Here is an 18,932-nt window from a genome sequence, read left to right as displayed (position 1 = left end):
AGTCTTTTGACTATTTAAAATGTCTCCAAAATAAGTTTGTAGAATTGAGTTTTAAGTCTATAGCATACCCACTGCCATAGTAACTGCTGCTTGTTTACATTTGTGATGCACTTAAAAAGCCAAAGTGGCACAACAAACACTTATCTAACCAGCAGGATGGTTTAACACACATTTGTTACTGCATAATACTTGAAAATGTCTGGCTTTTGGTGGTGGTTTATCTAATTCAGCCCATTTTATTAGATCTCTGTCCCTTCAGATATATTTATTGGATTAATTTCCCCTAAGCAATGAACACGCAGTCCAAAACTACAAACCTATTGAGGGAGTAATTTAGCAAGATAAATACTGATTTCTGGAGTTTAATTCCAGTGTTGCTTCTTGAGAGACTGCGCATCTCTGGTTGAAACAAATTCCTCTTGCAGATAACCTTTTTTTGAATATGCACTAAATGAATATTAAAATATTGATTTCTGAACATGTTTGAGTCCTGGAGTCATCTTTGCCAGTGTGTAGTTTCTGACTGGGTTGTATGACAGACAGTGCTGTGTGCTTCATTATTAAAATGTGTATTTTAATTTTATTATTAAAAAGCTGCTAGCGTCTCTTAGATGGTAATGTAAAATGTTTCCAATCTTTGTTAAAAGGTATGTTATAAATGCATAATGCTTTTAAGCAATTGAATGCAATAAATGTTTATAAAACTTTTCTTGTCCAAGTTTTTAATTTTCATTGCATCCTAATGCTTATTTGGAGCTTTTAAAATGAGCAGATAGCTTGCTTTATCACATGCTATAGTACAACTAATTAGCATTTTTACAGAAGTAGCTTGCCTGATAGAACAGTGTTAAGCAGCAATGAAGCATTTTGGTTTTAAGGATAAATTAACTTGAAGAAAATGAAACCTGAACTTTAATGCTTAACATTTGTATAGATACTTTAAAAAGCTTTGATCAATACTTTGATGATTAAATTGAAACAACCAGGTCTAAATGTGGCCTAAAATATTTTGGTATAATCTACCTATTTTCCTGAATCTTATTGTTTTTCCATTATATATAGTGCATCTGATTTCAGGTTTCAGTCAATATGTACTGCTATAACACCCATGTTGCCAATCTTAAAATGGATGTTTATTGGATAAACATTGGAAAAACACCACTTTCAACCCTTCCTAGTTTGTCTTGTATATTCAAGTTTATGCCTTTTCCCTTCTGATACCTCTTAAATTATACATATAACTGGATTAGGCACTCGGCAATAGTATTTGTGGTGTAAAAACACCAGTAAATGCTGATTAGTTAACTAAATGCCCAAATTAGCAACTGATAAACACTTAGGAATTGAAACCCAAATTATAAATGTTTATTTTAAAGATTAATAGTTTTTTTTTTCCCTTGAGCTTTAAACTCAGTTCAGAACATTCCAACATTACAGGCTGACCTAGGGACAAGACACTTACAGGCCTTAACTTTCAGCCAGTTGGTGTTTTCCCCCCTTATTTATTTTCCTCTCCCACCATGGTATTGTTGGTCATGGATGCACACTACTCTTGTGGACTGCATGCCACTCTAAAATACAAGAGAGAATGTGAGCATGGACTGAATTTTTTTAAACCATGTAGCCATTGGTTGGGGCCTCATTGCTATTCTTTAATTTTGTATGCAATATGTAAATAATCACATTTATTATCCCACCTTCCCTGTTTTAGCCCAAGGCAAGCTATAGTAGATAAAATATAAAACAAACAAATACAAAAATAAGAAAAATGAAATATAATGTAGGATCAAATCTAAAATACTAATTCAATAAATACATAAATTTATATAAAACACAAACTGATAGTGAATTAATATAAAACTCAAATTAATAGCAACAACATACACTTAAAAAGCTGTTGAAAAAGCCAGCTGTTAATCTCATGCCTGCTTAGCAGTAATTGGTTCAGTGGAACTCAACTGGAAGTGAATTTTACAAATAAGAACCAACATAAGAGAAAGCACTCTTCAAAATACTCTGTAATTTGATCTCATTTAGTGGGGGAGGTGCTAGCAGCATACATCTTGAAAATCTCAATATACACAGTAGATTGCAAATACTCAGAGCCCAACACTAACACCAGTACGTTGAAGTCTAATCCTAAAACTAACTGGCAGCCAGTGCAATTGTTGAACTAAGAAAATGTGGTGTCTCTTACTTTTACGTCTGTTAGGAGATGGGCCTATGTGTTCTGAACTACCTGATGCTTATGCACAGCATAACCCATTTAAAGTGATAAAGTAATCTAGTTTAGAACTGACTAAAACATGAATCAGAATGGCAGTCTTTTTCTCCCTCAATGGATTGCTGAAATATTTGAAGGATAGTTTTGTTTTTTTAAACAGAAATCAATATTTGTAGAGTACAGTTGACTGTGAGCCGCTGTAGCATTGATAAGTGGTTTTTCTCGACTTTCATTTTATAGTTTTGGGAAGACCACTGTAACAAAACATAGTAGATGATGGCAGACACGGACCGGTAGACTCATCTGTCTCCCACATTCGTTCTTTCTAGTTCACTTCTGCTTTGGCTATATAATTCAGAATGTAGCAGCCAGATTATTGTTGGGAGGGTATTGCTGGGAGAGTGCCAAAACCCTTCTGAATAAATACACTGGCTTTCCAGGAAGGAAAGGGTTCATTTTAAATTACTATCTTTGATTTTCAAGGTGTTACGATGTCAGACACCAGTATATTTGAAAGAAAAACTTATTTTTTACATTCCAAGTCGACTTGCTGCAATCAGGTCAAGGTAGCTTACTTCAGGTTCTGGGAGTGAACATTGTTTAAAAAAAAAAGTTAGATGGTGGTTGAAGGCCTTTCACGTGATTGGGCCAGATTTGTGGAATAAACTCCCCCATGGAGTTGAGATTAGAAACAAATCTCATGGCGTTGGGAGAAAATTTAAAAAACATTTTCCCCCAATAATTTGAATTTTTTCAATAATATAGAAATTCATGGGTCTTTTTGGTTTTATTGTTAGTCTGTTACTACTTTTGTTCAGACAGTTTTTTATTCTGTTTCATACTTATATTGTTTTTATGCATTTTATAAACCATTTTGAATGATCAGATCAAGAAAATGGTATGTAAATGTGGACACAGAAGAACACAAGTCTTCACACACTCAAGATCACAGAAGACATAAGATGACAGAAATGAAATAGATCTCTTGACAATGCTTGATTAGTCCAGATTTATTGTTTAACTTTAAGGACTCGACAAAGCCACGGCCAACCGGCCTGCCTCAGGGTCTTTGCAGTCTCTCAAAGACGTCTAGATAAAAAAAGGACAATGTATATATCACTAGAGAAGGCAACACTTGTTTGTCGATCCTGCACAGCATTTTTCTTAGAGTTTTGCACGATACATTTTGGCAGTTTCTTTACCTTCTAGCCAAAGGAGAAAGGGTTTTGTATAATGGTTTCATTATACTAGCTTTCAAAGTTGGTTTTATATCGATAGATACATTGTTCATTTTTATCTAGATGTCTTTGAGAGACTGCAAAGTCTCCTGAGGCAAGCCGGTTGGCCGAAACACGGCCATGTTGAGTCTTTAAAGTTACACAAATCTGGACTAATCAAGCATTGTCAAGAGATCTATTTCTTTTGTGTCATCAAGAGATCTATTTCTTTTGTGTCATCTTCGCTGTATCTTGTTTGATATAAATGTAAATAAAATAAATATGCAAGTTCCATTTGATCCGTGCATAAGAAGTTATGCACACATCTTGATAGAAAAAGTAGCAAGATGCGTGTGTAAATTCTAATTATTGCCATTAGCACCCAGTTATCAGCACTAATTGACTCATTACTCCATTAAATTGAGTTCCACGCCCAAATTTGCATGCACAATTTTGAATGCCATATATAGAATCTGGGGGACAGTCTTCAAAAATAGTAAGGCTATTTTCCAAAGATAAATGCCTTGTGCTCTTTGATAGTGTTGTAACTGTTGCTGTGCCATATAGTTTACTCTTGCCTTCTTGGAAGCCTACAGCAGTCACATTGTTGATGGTAGAGTTTTAAACATGAATAGCCATGAGCTACTATTGAGTAGGAAAGGTGGGATTTAAACTTTTCTGTTACGCATATCAGAGACCCCAATCAAAATTCCGGCGTTGTTCCAAACAGGGCCGGAGAAATACTGCCCGATCAGTGCATCTGAACAACTCCCTCATGCTGAACTCTGAGATGCAAATATAGGCAGCTCATAGCGTTGAGCGTAAAGGAGTTGTTCGGAAGTTAGGGGCAGGATGGTGCCTGACGTGCTTAAGAGTTTTGCGTTAAGCACAGCTCTTAAGCGCATGCCCGGAATGCCAGAGGGGGAGGAGGTAAGGAGGAGAAATTGCTGCTGGCTGCTGGTAAGTGCAGCTGAAGGGGAATAATCCTGCCCTTAAAAGTTAGCTGGCTTTTCCTGTAAGATGTGCTTTTGTAAATGACCCTAATGCATCAGTGAGGTGTGACAGAGAGAAATGAGGCCCCAATGATGTATTTATTTATTTATTTATTGCACTTGTATCCCACATTTTCCTACCTATATGCAGGCTCAATGTGGCTTACACAAACCTGTTATGGCATTGCCATTCCAGGTAAAAATACATTTGGTGTTACATAGATCAAGGATAAAGATACAATTGGTGTTCCAAAAGATCAAAGATAACAAAGAGAACTAATCAAACAGTTATATAAAGAAGAGTTTCAGGGAAGGTCGGGGTGGTGAAGTGTTATAATTATGCTATGGATTCTCGGGGTAGGCTTTGTTGAAGAGGTATGTTTTCAGAGATTTGCGAAAGTTATTTCGTTAATTGTTTTCAGGCTAGTTGGTAGTGCATTCTACAGCTGCGTGCTCATGTAGGAGAAGCTGAGATGGTATGATGTAGCTGCAAGATGTTCCTTCAGGAGAATAATAAGATTGTGTCTTGGTAATTGGTTATTAAGAAGGCGTTCTGTTGTGCAGTATGCTGGAATGTCTTTTTAAAGAGGCATGGCCTCTTTAGACACCTAACGCCAGCCCTGAGCTGGCGTTAGGTTCCTGGTGTTAAGGGTACTCTTGTTGAGCATCAGAGGGAATACTAAATTGCCTTATTTAAATTGCATTTGTATGCTATTTGTGGTATGCTTTGGTGCGCTTATTGTTCCCCGAGCTGGAGCAGTCTGTGCATTCTTCGATAGCAAATGTGGGTGCTAGTCCGGTGCTAATGGCCTCTAGCGTCTTCATTTGCTTCTGAGCATCAGGGCCTTAGTTACTAGTCTATACTACCAATTCTGTTTTTGGTTAGAAAACAAAAAATTAAAATTGTAAAATATTTTTTTATCTTATTTAGAAGATATGTCCAATTTAGGAAACTGGTTCTACTAGAATTTAGATGTATTAGGACGCAGTTATCTTTTTTTAATAAATCGCAAGATTCTTAAACACTCTTCCCAATGATTAATAGAGATAAATTAGAAGTCAGGGGGTGTCTAGTAACTTTACGTTCCCTCTTATCCATATTTAATTCACTTCTTGTGTCATCTTGAGTAAACATAATCTTTAACTTTCTTGCAACAGAAGATGTTGCTGCACCATGGTTATAGTGAGCCTGATACTGTAAGAAGACAAACTAAATAAATAAAAATGCGGCACCATTGCTTGGCTAGGGATTAAGTGGTCTAATGGAGCAAGACAATCCATAACATGCATTTGTCGATTCTGAACATAATTGTAGTGATACTGAATAAAAACAGAGTAAATTTTGAAACTGATTTGTGTTGTCACTGCGAGTGTGATAACCTGAACTTATTTCTTAAGAATATGTATTGCTGAAAATAAAGCTGTGGTGCTTTTATACACTCTCTCCTTCATTTCAGACATTTGTTATTCCTTCATAATTCAGTAACAAATTGTAGGTGCTGTGTTTTATATAGTTTTATATAAAATCTTCTGACCACTGCTGAGCCTGCTAGGGCCACTGCTGTTAGACCATCTGACATTGAAAAGAGCAGGAAAGATACAAGAGTATGTTGGGGGTGGGGCAGATTTGCTGACATGTTAGCTGACAGATTCAGGTTGTGGGGAGGATAGATTGAAAGCAGTAGTTCTTTTTTTAACATTGGTTTTCTACAACAGTCAAAACTAGCTTAGTAATGTGTTCAAGTTGTACAAATTATGCTTTGAAAATGAGACCTTTCAATTGTCTGCTGTATGATTTCTGATGGTATCTGTTAAATTTGTGGGTTAAAAACAGATCATTCACACAGTTTTTAACAAAAAAAAAAATAATTTTAGATGTCTGTACATTTCATTAGTCTATGGGATAGTAATTATCAACTGATATTGGATAATTTATCACGTAAGCCATGGAAAGGAATTATCCTGAACTTCTGTGATAATTTTGTTTCCTTGCGGGAGTGTAGGTTAGTAAATGTTACTAGTCAAGAACAGCCATATTTTAGTCCAATGATTTTACCATTAATAAGACACTTTAAGGTACAGATGATATGATGACAAACATTTTGGTAAAACATCTGTGCATTTAAGTGTTTCTAGTATACATGATTGAGCCACAGAGAAACCTATGTACTAAAATGCAGAGAACTTAAGAAGTAGTACTTCACATGCTGAAACATCAAATATGCATTGAGAGAGCATGCACAAAAGAATTTCATAATATTTTGTATTTAGAAAAGAAGTTTTCACCACGTTTAACAGACTAAAGGAAAATAAATATAATCAGAAAATCCGAAAGTTCGATAATTTTCTATAGGCAAGCAGGATTAAGTCTAGAACAAGTGAGGTGACGTTGTCCATTACAGGGATGAAACAGCTTCCCACATTCAGTAATTTCCTCAGCTCCTCAGTTTTGTTCTTTCTGCTGTATTAAACAGATGTGAAAAACAAACTTTCACATCTATTTTTGAGAGAGTGTCGCCGTTTTCCATTGTTTTTTTGTTTTCAAAAATATATGTGGATTCTGTGGTTCAGTGCCGCCCACAGTGAAGAAGAAATATCTAGAATGCAGGCCCTCATCCTCTCTGCCTGTCAGGTAAGGTTTGCCTCTGCAAATTATGCCAAAATCTGCAATAGCATAGACATCTTGGAAGGTGTGAATAACACGAGGGATCTAGCAAAATTTGAAGAATGGTTTGAAATTTGGTAGCTGAGATATAATGTTACAAAATATGGAGTCTTCTATATTGGCTGTAAAAAAAAACAAAACAAAGGGAGTGGTACAGTATAGGGTGGCGAAGTACTTCTGTGCATGAAGGAAGAACAGGACCAGGCAGTGATCATATCTGATGATCTTAAATTGGCCAAATGGGTAGCAAATGTGATTGTAAAAGCCAAGTATGCTTGGGTGCATAGAGAGGAAAGACCACCAGAAAAAAAGAGGTAGTAGTGTTTCTGTATAAGTCTCTAGTGAGTCCTCATTTGGAGTACTGTGCACAGTTCTGGAGAATACATGTTCAAAATGATATTAAGAGAAAGGAGTCAGTCCAGAGGGGGCAGCTACTAGAATGGCTAGTGATAGTCTGCCCAACAATCACACTCATTTTCAATTCTTGATTAAACCAACAGTGAATGTGATATAAAATATTTGATCATGGTCTTTCTTTGGCATTTCTGGGACATAAACCATAGAAGTCCGCCCAGCACTGTCCTTGTTCCAGCTGCTAGAGTTGCCGTTGAAGCCCACTCCAGCCTATTCAAATCCGTCTTGTCATTTGCAGGGCACAGACCATAGAAATCTGCCCGGCACTGTCCTCTCATTCCAACTACTGAAATTGCTAAGCCCTCTTTAGCCCATCCTAAACCGGATCGCCAGATACGGGACACAGACTATACAAGTCTGCCCGTCACCAGCCTTAGTTCTTCACAGCTCAGTCGTCATCTAAGTGCCGCTCAACACATCTGCATACATGCAGCCATTTATTTTGTTTTTACTTCTTTTATACCATCCATTTTCTAATTAGAGCATGTGAAATAATGAGCTCTGTCTCTGACCACAAGTAGCATACAAATGCATGCAAAACAAGGCATTATCTATACCTTCCTAATGCTCAGCAGGCAGCAAGTCAGACATTGGCGTGCCGCCCGCTGAGCAATGGGGAGGTATATAGTATTGAAACCCCACCCAGTGCATCCGAGGATGTACCAGGCAGGGTTATTCCCTTATATGGTATTGAAGCCCCGCCCAGTGCATCCCAGGATGCACTAAGCAGGGCACAGCCATTTTGAAGACGGTGCCCCAGGAAGGGGAGTGCTACTCCCTCCTCCCTTTTAAAGATAAGGGGGGAGGGATTGGAGGGGCAATAGGTCACCAGAGCAGTTGGGGTTAGGGTTGCCCACTGGTCCATTTTTGGTGTCGCGGGGGGGGGGGGCTGTTTGGGGGGACTAGAGATCCTCCAGAGTTCCAGCTTCCTTGTGCTCTTGTGTCGAGGGGGGGGGGGTGGATCGTGGGACGGGGAGGAGGGAGCCACTGGGCCACCAGGGAAACTTGTCTTGGGGGGGGGGGGTTAGGGGCTAGAGGTTCACCAGATCTGCTGGTTTGTTAGCTGGGGGCACTTCCTTTTTGACAGGTCTGGGCTTCTTCTTTTTTTTTTTTGACAGCCTGGACCTTATAATTTCTGTGAGAGGATTGTCGGTGCATGCCCAGGCACAATCCCTCCTGAGAAATGCCCTCATGATCAAAACTAAGTGCGCACATAAACTTGCATGCTATTGGTTTTGATCATTGGGACTTTAATTCACTGTGCTGTTCCGGCGCTGTTCAGAACAGCGTGGAGAATTTGATCATTGGCCCCTCTATGCAGCCAGGCATTCTTCTGGTTATAGCCACCACCTTGTCACACTGTTTTGTTGCCTTTAGATCCTCAGACACTATCACCCCAAGGTCCCTTTCCCTGCTTGTGCATATTAACCTCTCATCTTCTAGGATATATGGCTTCCTTGAATTTCTACTCCCCAAATCACTCTGCACTACTTTGGTAGTTAAAACTTACTTCAAATATTAGACCATTCTTCTAACTTTTGCAGATCCTTTTGTGTTTATCACGCCCTCTGAGGTGTCCACTCTGTTACAAATCTAGGTATCATCTGCAAAAAGGCAAACCTTACCCCTTCAGCAATGTTGCTCTAATACATTGAACAAATCCTTGAGGCACTCCATTACTCACTTTTCCTTCCTCCGAGTGAATTCCATTAACCACCACACTTGACGTCTGTCTCAACCAGTTTCTAATCCAGTTCACCACTTTGGATCCTAACTTCAGCATGTCCAAAGGCTTTGCTGAAATCCAAGTAGATTATATCTAGCCTGTGTCCTCGATCAAATTATCTGGTAACCCAGTCAAAGAATTCAGTCAAATTCGTTTGGCACAATTTACTATTGGTAAAACCATGTTGCCTTGGACCTTGTAACCCATTGGATTCCAGGAAATTCATATCCTTTCCTCCAGCAGTGCTTCTATTAGTTTTCCAATAACTGAAGTGAGGCTTACTGGCTTATAGTTTCCTACTTCTCTGTCGCCACTTTTGTGAAGAGGGACCACATCTTCTGTTCTTCAGTCCTGTGGAACTTCTCACATCTCCAGGAATTTTTTAAACAAACCTTTGAGGACCCTCCAGATCCTCTCTGAGCTTCCATCAGTATCCTGGGGGTGTATCCTGTCCACCTTTAGTTTTTCAAGTTCATAAACATTTCTTCCATGAACGGTGTGATATCCACTTCTTTTTCATATGTACCTTTGTCAGCAAATTGTGGGCCTTCTCCAATATTTTCTTCAATGATCATAGAACAGAAGTATTTGTTTAGCACATTTGCTTTTTCCTCATCACACTCTACATTAGTGGTCCACACCATCTTTTAGCCTCATAATTCCATTTTTAGCTTTCCTTCTTTCACTAATATACCTGAAAAAATTCTTGTCTCCTTTCCTTACATTTTTAGCCATTTATGTCTCTTGGCTTCTTTCAGTTTCACCTGGTATTCTTTTCTGTGTTTCTCTTCTTGAGTTTTTCTGTATTTCATGAATGCCAACTCTTTTTGCCTTTATTTTCTCAGCCACTTGTTTGGAGAACTATATCGGTTTCGTTTTTCTCTTTTATTTATTCTCCTCACGTAAAAGTCAGTAGCCATTTTTATAGCTCCTTTCAGCCTGGAGCACTGTCTTTCCACTTCTCATATGTCCTTCCATCTCATCAGCTCTTTCTTCAGGTGCTCCCCCATTTTACTAGAGTCACCATGATCTTTGTCATAAAACATATGGGGATGGATTTAACGATCTCAATATGTATACTTTGGAAGAAAGGCAGGAGAGGGAAATTTAAATACCCCAGGGCATAAATGCACCAGAGAACATGGGGTTATAAGATGAAGGTGGAAGAGGATAGATTCTGGAGTAATCTAAGGACTTTTTTCTTTACAGAAAGGGTGGTGGATGCATGGAACAGCTTTCCGGGGGAGGGGGTGGTGGAGAGGAGAACTGTATCTCAATTTTTGAAAAAGCATAAGACCGTCATTTTCTATGTTTACTCTGTTTAGGTGTCGGCCATGACCCAGACAATGCATCATCTGCATCTCCATGTCTCTTCGCTATCATAGGGGCCATCTTGTTTGATTCTGAAGATATCGAGACAAATTCAGAGAGGTAATCGCAGGCTGTCAGCATCAAGAAAAGTGCTGTGCAGAGATCGGCTGGTCTCTCTCTTCCTGGACCGACCATCCAGCTACTTCCCTGCGCAGTGGCTCATGAAGTCTGGATGCACAGGAACAAAATTTTAACACTGCTTCAACAGTGGCTGCCTTTCTTGGAGACTCCCAGGCCAGACATACTTTAGTACCTTTTGCTTGCTGTGGCCTGAGACTAAGGTGTCCCAGATATCATTGGACCCTCAGCAATGCACACTGTACATCACTTGATCAGTGCTAAGGCTTTAGAACAACTTTCTCGCTGTCCTTGTAGCCAGCCTATGTCCTCATCACTGCAGAGGATAGATAGCTCACTATGTTTGGAGGCTTTTGGATGATTTCTTCCTTGTGCAGACAGCTAAATTGGGGTCTGTTCAGCAAAGACAATCAGTACTACATTTTGCACTAAGCCTTTTGTGCAGCAGTTTATCCACACAGCACAGTGACCTTGTTCTTCACCCAGCATAGAGGACTGGTTTCTTCATGGAGTGGTTCCTTCCACAGTTTTTTGTGCAGACTACGTCTGTTACAACAGGTTACTGGATATTTTTCTTTCCTGGTTTTTTTCCTCTTCTGGGCTCTATATTACAATTCTGGCCTGGCATATCTATTCCAAATTCTTCTACGTGCAAATCCTCCTAACCTCTACTACTACTACTATTTAGCATTTCTATAGCGCTACAAGGCGTACGCAGCGCTGCACAAACATAGAAGAAAGACAGTCCCTGCTCAAAAAGCTTACAATCTATCTCCAGTTCCTTTCTTATGACTGGAAGCCAGGGCTTTGATGCCCTCATTCAGTTGTATGGATTGCCTCCACCTTTTCTTACAGATCATGCTTGAACAGTTTTTGAAAATGCTGCTGCTAAGGTGGGCCTAAGTTGCACGTATGTCTGAGCAATGCCATACTAAACCAAATGGGCCTTTGTATATAAAGATTATATTCTGTATAGATGATGAAACATAATTTTTAAAGAGTGTTTTTTACCCCATGACACATTTACTGCCTTCCACTAAACAGGAACTGAAGCAAGCTCTCAATTCTTTGGTCTCATAATTTTGTAGAAAACAAAATAGGTCATCGTCACTGTGCCAGTATATAGCCACCTATCATCTGTTTTCAACTATGTTCAGCTCTAGTATTCTCTAGTTCTGGATGTGGACCCACAAAAAAAAAAAAAGACCCCCACCAAAACGTCACCTAGTAAGGCCCACCGTTCTTCATTTAGGCAAGAAGGTATTCCAAGGAGCAGTGTTTTCAGCCCACATTGCTGCTTATCAATAGGCAAAATGTACAGGCTTTCTCTTACAGTTTATTTTTTTTAAACCATAAATGTGATTGAACCTGGCAACTGTCAGTAGACTGTGAGGCAATTACCACACCTTTTGGCATACATGAGGACCACACCAAACTTGAGGATGCCCAGGCACTGGTGATTCCTTATTTGTAGAGAATATAAAGGTGACTGGTTATTCTAAAAGATTTTGCAGCACTTATCAGTAGGTTCAGCCAGCTTCTTTGTCTTCAAGTTATACTAGTGCTTCCTGGTATCATTAAAGTTGTAACCATAAGAGCCTTTTTTCCCCCCTGTGTTAGAGGCAAGCACTGCAAATTCATTCCCCTTTCTGTTAAGCCACATTAAAGGTTTATAGCCCAGCCAAAGACGACCACCTATGCTTAACTGAAACAGCAGCTTTCTTTTGATTTGAATCCTCTGTTGCAGCCAGTGTTTCTTCAAAACCTGCACCCTGCCTACTTATGGAGGGTCAGATTCACGTCTAGCATCATCAGTAGCAGATGGATTCCTGGGTCCTTGGCATAGCTACTGATTGAGAGGTCTTATGCAACCACCCAATCAACCTATATGATAGCCTCATCTACCCCAGGTCCAAGCCAGTCTGTTGCAGGAAGAGATCAGTCATGTCTTATAGTTCAGTGCTGTAGAACTACTGCCTGTTCATGAAAGGATTCACGTATTCTGTTCCAGGTAGTTTCTGATTCCCATTATGACAGTGTTACACTATTACTGAAATCCTTACATTGGGTCCTTGTTGTGTGAACACTTGAATTCAAGATTCTTTGCTCTGTGTTTAAGATTTTTTTACGGTATGTGTCCAGCTTATTTAACTTAGGGGCTCATTTTCAAAGCACTTAGATTTACAAAGTTCCATAGGTTATTATGGGGCTCATTTTCAAAGCACTTGGACTAAAGCTCCATAGGTCACTATGCAACTTTGTAAGTCTAAATGCTTTGAAAATATGCCTCCACGTAACTTTGTAAGTCTAAGTGCTTTGAAAATATGCCTCTCTGTCTCCTACCTATTAGTCATCACTTCAGTAGCTTAATCCATCATGATATTAATTCTTTAAATCTCATCTCCTCCTGAAAGAAAAGTTTTGCTGCTGTGAGATATTGAAAGTCCCTTCCAACTAAGTGCTGATTAGAACAGGACTGTTTGAAATTCTGTAAAAACCAGCTTGACTGTTCAATAAATATTCAAATGCTAGATAGGTATCCTCTGTCAGTTATAGATCCTTTTTATTCAACAAATGTATGTGACTGTTGTTGGTTTTATTGATCTGTAATCCATTCTGAGCGATATGGTTTGACACCGGTATACAAAATGTGCTATGTTATTTTATATTAGTTCTGTGAAAACAGGATGCCTATGCCTCATCCTTGATATCAGGGATTTTACCCTCTTTCTCTGTAAAGAGAAATTCAAAATGAATGCACCCTATTTTGCCTTTCCTGAAGCATGGAGACTGGCTGATGCTCTTTGGATATCAAAAATTTATGCTTGTATCCCAATCCATCTCTCACTGCAGATATCTTTTGTACTGATAGTGGTCCTTGCATAGTTAAAACAAAAAGTCCTTCTGTTTGGCCTTGCAGCAGGCCCTAAAGTTTTCACTATATGCTCTGTGAAGATGTGTAGGTTCAACTAAAGACAAAGCTATCTAGTTTTTCTCTACTGCAATGACTGGCTCTTTTATATTATTCCTTGAGAATGAGGCAATTTATCTACTTGAGTCTGAACTTTTGAAGGTGTAGCCTAATGGTTAGTGCGGAGCCCTGAGAACCAGGGAACCAGGTTCGATTCCCAATGCAGCTTCGTGTGATTTCGAGCAAGTCACTTAACCCTCTATTGCCCTAGGTACTAAATAAGTACCTGTATATAATATGTAAACACAAAGGCAGTATATCAAATCCCATCCCCTTTCTGTTTCTCAATTTCCAGAAGTCATACACCTTACAAACAGACTTGTGTTCTCAAGGGGTCATTCTAGATGCACATCAACCTAAGTCATTTCTATCACCAGACTGATTGCACTAATGCTGCATGTCTGCCATATACAGGCTTCAAAAGTCACAACAAGGGCCTACTTAATATTGGGTCACATGGCTGCTGCAGTACATGTAGTTTCTATTCCTCATCTGAATTAAGATGGTCTCGATGGGATTTCTGGTTCTCGTGAAACCAGTATGTCCAGTATCTTTCTGTCACCCTGCATCCTTTATGTCGGTTACAAAATATGCTTCAATGCTGGATGTCTGACAGCAATTTCACATGAGGTGGCCCCTTAGCTCAGTCCTGACAAAACAGTGGATGCTTCTGCCATCTAACACCTGGAACTCTGAGCCATGATTGTGCCCTTTGAGTCTTCCCCCATATTCTTCAAGGTACTTGGTCTTAGTTCAGACAGAGAGCCAAGTGAACATAAGAGTAGCCATACTGGGTCAGACCAATGGTCCATCTAGTCCAATATCCTGTTTTCCAAACATTGGCCAAGCCAGGTCACAAGTACCTGGCAGAAACCCAGTGGCAGTGTATTATGTTGGGAAAAAAATGTCATGCAGGACAGGGTCTTGTCACCTTTGCTGAGAAACAGGAAAGATCTTGGGGTTTTGTCATGGCAAGTCATACCCAAATGCAAGCAACTTAACAGAATCCTTCCACCTATGTGTGTTCCTTCTACAATAGGTTCCTGCAGTTAACTTCTGAATTTGGAGGAGTTCTCAAATAACAATGAAAACGCAAAGCTGTCACTTCAGTCTGCTTGTCCTCAGATTAGCTGGCGATGGATATGTTAGCAATACCTGGAATTGGCTTTTACTGTATGCTTTTCTCCCCACTTCACTCATAACACACTGTTTAGCCTCTGCACTAGGACTTCCCAATGCTTAGTCAAGATATTGCTGCCTTGTGTCTATTATCTACCAGATGGACATATGCTGTCAAGTGGAAGAGATTTTCTGGCTGGTATGTCAACAATCCCATTCACTGTCATCCTAAATTTATTCTGAACTGTGCCACCTTTATCATCTAGGACTTCAGTCTTCTATCAGAGTGCCTTCTCAATCTGTCATACTAGATTGATAGATGACCAGCTTCCTAGTACTCACTAATTTCTTGATCCACAAAGGGGCTTCATGTCTAACCACCATTGCAGAAACCACACATGCCAGGGGACCTTTAATGTTGTTCTTGTTTTCCTTATGATGCTGCCATTTCAGTCAATGGAATCTGCCTTGATTAAGTGTGTCACAAGGGGAAGTGCTCTGTCTAGTATCTGTTATCCTGGCTAGAAAAATAAGTGAGCTCCAATCTTTAATTAACTATGAGCTTCACACAGTTTTATCATGGCAAGGTACTTCTGTGAACCTTTTCTAAATTTTTACCCAAAGTAGTAACCCATTGCTACATTAACTGACGAAAGAAATACTTATCCTACTTGCTGCTCAAATCTCCATAGCAATCCATATGAGAAAGCTGTCCACACTCTAGACAGTAAAAAGGCTATTGCTGACTACTTTGAAAGAACTGAATCCATTAGAAAATCTAAGCAGTTGTGCCTTCTTTGGCCCCAGAAGAATTGGTAGTGTAGTCATAAAAAGAACTATAGCAAATTGGCTGGTGCCATATAACCAGTTCTGATTTGAACAAGCTGGTGCTTCTTTCCTCTGAAGAGAAATCTCATCGAATCAGAGCTAGCACAGTATTTCAGTTCTTCCAAACTCTGCTTTCCTCAGCAACCCTCCAGACCGGTCAAGACGCTTGGGTTATGCATGCCTACCAGCAGAGGGAGACTGAGAACACTAACTTCAAACTGAGTACATATAACCTGTGCTAGCCCTCTATCTCCAGTATTTTCTCAGTCTCAGCAGAGGGTAGACATGCAGCCTGTGCAGCTTGTCCGGTCTGGTAGGATCTTGTGAGACTAGTTAATTTTTCCTGATTTCTGGGGATAAGTTGGTGATACAGTTCTTCCCTGTGCCTGGAATGCTGTAGTGTGCAAGGGGTTGGTAGGTCCGGTGGGGCCTGCCATTGTCCCCTCTGGGGTGTCACACCCGGGTGGCCGGGTCCCTCCCCCCGACTGGCTCTCCCGTTTTGGCCAGAGTTGTGCCTCGGCTGCAGTGTTAATCCTGCAGCCTTGAGTGCCATTCAGATTCTAGCAGCAGGGCTCAAATAAAGTTAAAAAAAAAAAAAAAAAAAAAAACTCTGCTTTGATGGATGCCATCTGTATGAAGCAGAGATCATGTAGTTTCTTTATATTCACATAATATTACTGCTTGGACCAGTCCACAATGAGGCAGTATGTTTAGTTGAGTTGTGCTGGCTAGTCTGTGTGATATTGCAGCTTTCATAACCTTTTTCCTGATGTGCAAGCTGCTCCTGGACAATGAACAATAAATAGCATTGAGAAGTGCTGCGCTGGGAGTTCACCCACTTGTGTGCTTGACTTGATCCTGATTGTCGATGGAAAAACTTGGTGGTGTTTCTGTAACAGGATCGATCAAGCACATGATCCCTCCCAGCTCTCTCAGTTGCATTAATTCTTGTACTATGGAACTGAGAAGCTGGGGAGATTGCTGCGTACAGGTGAGGTTGTGCATGCTCAAAACTTTACACTAATTACTGATCTCTGGGAGAACAGTTCCATCCCTGCAGCATCCACTTATTTATTTTATTTATTTCAAGGATTTATATCCTGCTTTAATTTCAAAGTGGGTCACAAGATGAGTTTCATAATATCAAAAGGTTATCAATAGAAATCAAACAAAATAAAACATGGAAAAGAAAATAAGATGATACCTTTTTATTGGACATAACTTGATACATTTCTTGATTAGCTTTTGAAGGTTGCCCTTCGTCAGATCAGAAATAAGCAAATGTGGTAGCAGATAGTATATATAAGAGAAACATCAAAGCAGAGCAAAGCAGTCTGACAGAGTGGGAGGGTGGGGGTATGCATGGGGACATCAAAGCATTTTATTGATATTCTAACAGGATGGGTGTTGGTAGGTGAGAGGAGGATGATAAACAGAGAAATACAACTTTATGGTTTGTAATTGGCTAGAAAACCCAGATCCTTATTAAGTCCTGTCTGTTGGGTGTCAAAATATTCAATCATTCTTACTTCAAAGGTCTTACGTTCCTGTATTGTTTTAAAATTACCTTTCATTATTCTTACTGTGAAATCACTGGTGCAGTGTTCTGGTCTTGTAAAGTGTTGGCCCACAGGGGTGGGGGCTTGACTGGCACCGGCTATTTTCATGTGAATGTCTGTGCAGATTGTGTCCAATGTGATGTCCAATAAAAAAGGTATCATCTTATTTTCTTTTCCATGTTTTATTTTGTTTGATTTCTATTGATAACCTTTAAGAGTGGACTAACACGGCTACCACACCTCTCTATAATATCAAAACAAATACCATAATAACAGTAAAAACAAAAACAACATAACAGAAGCCCCAGTCACTAGTTTTAGCAGGGAAAAGACTGGAAACAATCAACTGTGGGAAAAAATCTGTTCAATAGAAGCATAAAGACACACTGCAAAATTTGTTAGGGAAGATGAAAAATTTTAATTAAAAAAAAAAAAAACCCAACTACAAAAACTGCCCAGAAACAACCAAAAAGGTGGGAAAAGGTTTGTGCATCTTTTATAGTACTATTATGGTGTATGAAGACTTTGATCATAAACACGTATCAAAAAAAACACCTAAACCAAAAGACTTAATTGTAAAATAGTTTGGTCAAAATTCTATAATAATCACACTCAAAAGGCAACTTACAGTATATGGCTATGAAGCTGTCAGTCCAACATTTATCCTGCGTAGATGTCTAAGCAGAATTATTAACACAGTATCCCATACAAATTTAGTTTGTCTTGCAAAGCAAGAAAATTCAGTACTCCTTTTCCAGTCAAGTTCTAACTTTGGGAACAATTATGGGGAAGGGTCACTGAATTAATGTTTTTGGTATGTTCAGGTAGTCTTGATATGACATAACTGTAACTCAAAAGATGCACATACATTTATATCTTTGTATTGTCAATAAAATTTTGCACATTGAATTCTAAATACATATCCAACAATTCTCACATATAGCAGGTGCGACAAAGTGATATCCTAGTGTGAAGCAAGTCCTCCTGAGGTCAATTGTCATACCCCCACTATATGTGAGAATTATTGGTGAAGGGTAAGTGTTTGTTGTGGATCAAATTGCCCCCACCAAAGCAGCTCATTAACTATTAGCACACAGTTAAAATGCATGCCAAATTAAGTTCATGGACCAAATTAAGAACATAAGAATAGCTATACTGGATCAAACCACTGGTCCATCTAGCCCATTGTACTTCTTCCAGCAGTGGCCAATCCAGGTCACAAGTACCTTGCAGAAACCCAAATAGCAACATTCCATGCTACCAATCCCAGGGCAAACAGTGGCTTTTCCACATGTTTATCTCAATAGCAGATTATGGACTTTTCCTCTAGGAGCTTGTCCAAACCTTTTTTTTAAACACAGATATGCTAACCACTGTTACCACATCCTCTGGCAATGACTTCCAGAGCTTAAAAATTCTTTGAGTGAAAAAATATTTCCTCTTCTTTGTTTTAAAAGTATTTCCATGTAATTTCATTGAGTGTCCCCTGGTCTTTGTATTTTTTGAAGGAGTGAAATATTGATTCACTTTTACCCATTCTACACCACTCAGCATTTTGTAGATTTCAATCACAGTCCCCCTCAGTTTTATATTTTGCAATATAAAACAAAAATTTTGGGGGGCAAAATTTCCTGTTGTAAACTTTCAGGTGGAATTCATCAGACTGGATTTACTTTTATATAAGTCTGCTAGAAAAATTGTGTGCACTATTTTGCAAATAGTTTAATCTGTTTTTTGCACATTAGTACCTATCCCTCTAAAACTAGTT

The 18,932-nt window shown here is 39.2% G+C and overlaps 1 protein-coding gene across 3 annotated transcripts in view; it reads left to right on the top strand.

Annotated features, from left to right (window-relative positions):
- The window catches only part of ATRX (ATRX chromatin remodeler), a 453,401-nt gene that overhangs the window by 167,169 nt on the left and 267,300 nt on the right, over window positions 1–18,932 (top strand). The window lies entirely within an intron of this gene.

This window comes from Microcaecilia unicolor, chromosome 7 (assembly GCF_901765095.1).
Source record: "Microcaecilia unicolor chromosome 7, aMicUni1.1, whole genome shotgun sequence".
In the NCBI taxonomy this organism is placed as follows: Eukaryota; Metazoa; Chordata; class Amphibia; order Gymnophiona; family Siphonopidae; genus Microcaecilia; species Microcaecilia unicolor.
This window is presented reverse-complemented; position numbering and strand designations above follow the sequence as displayed.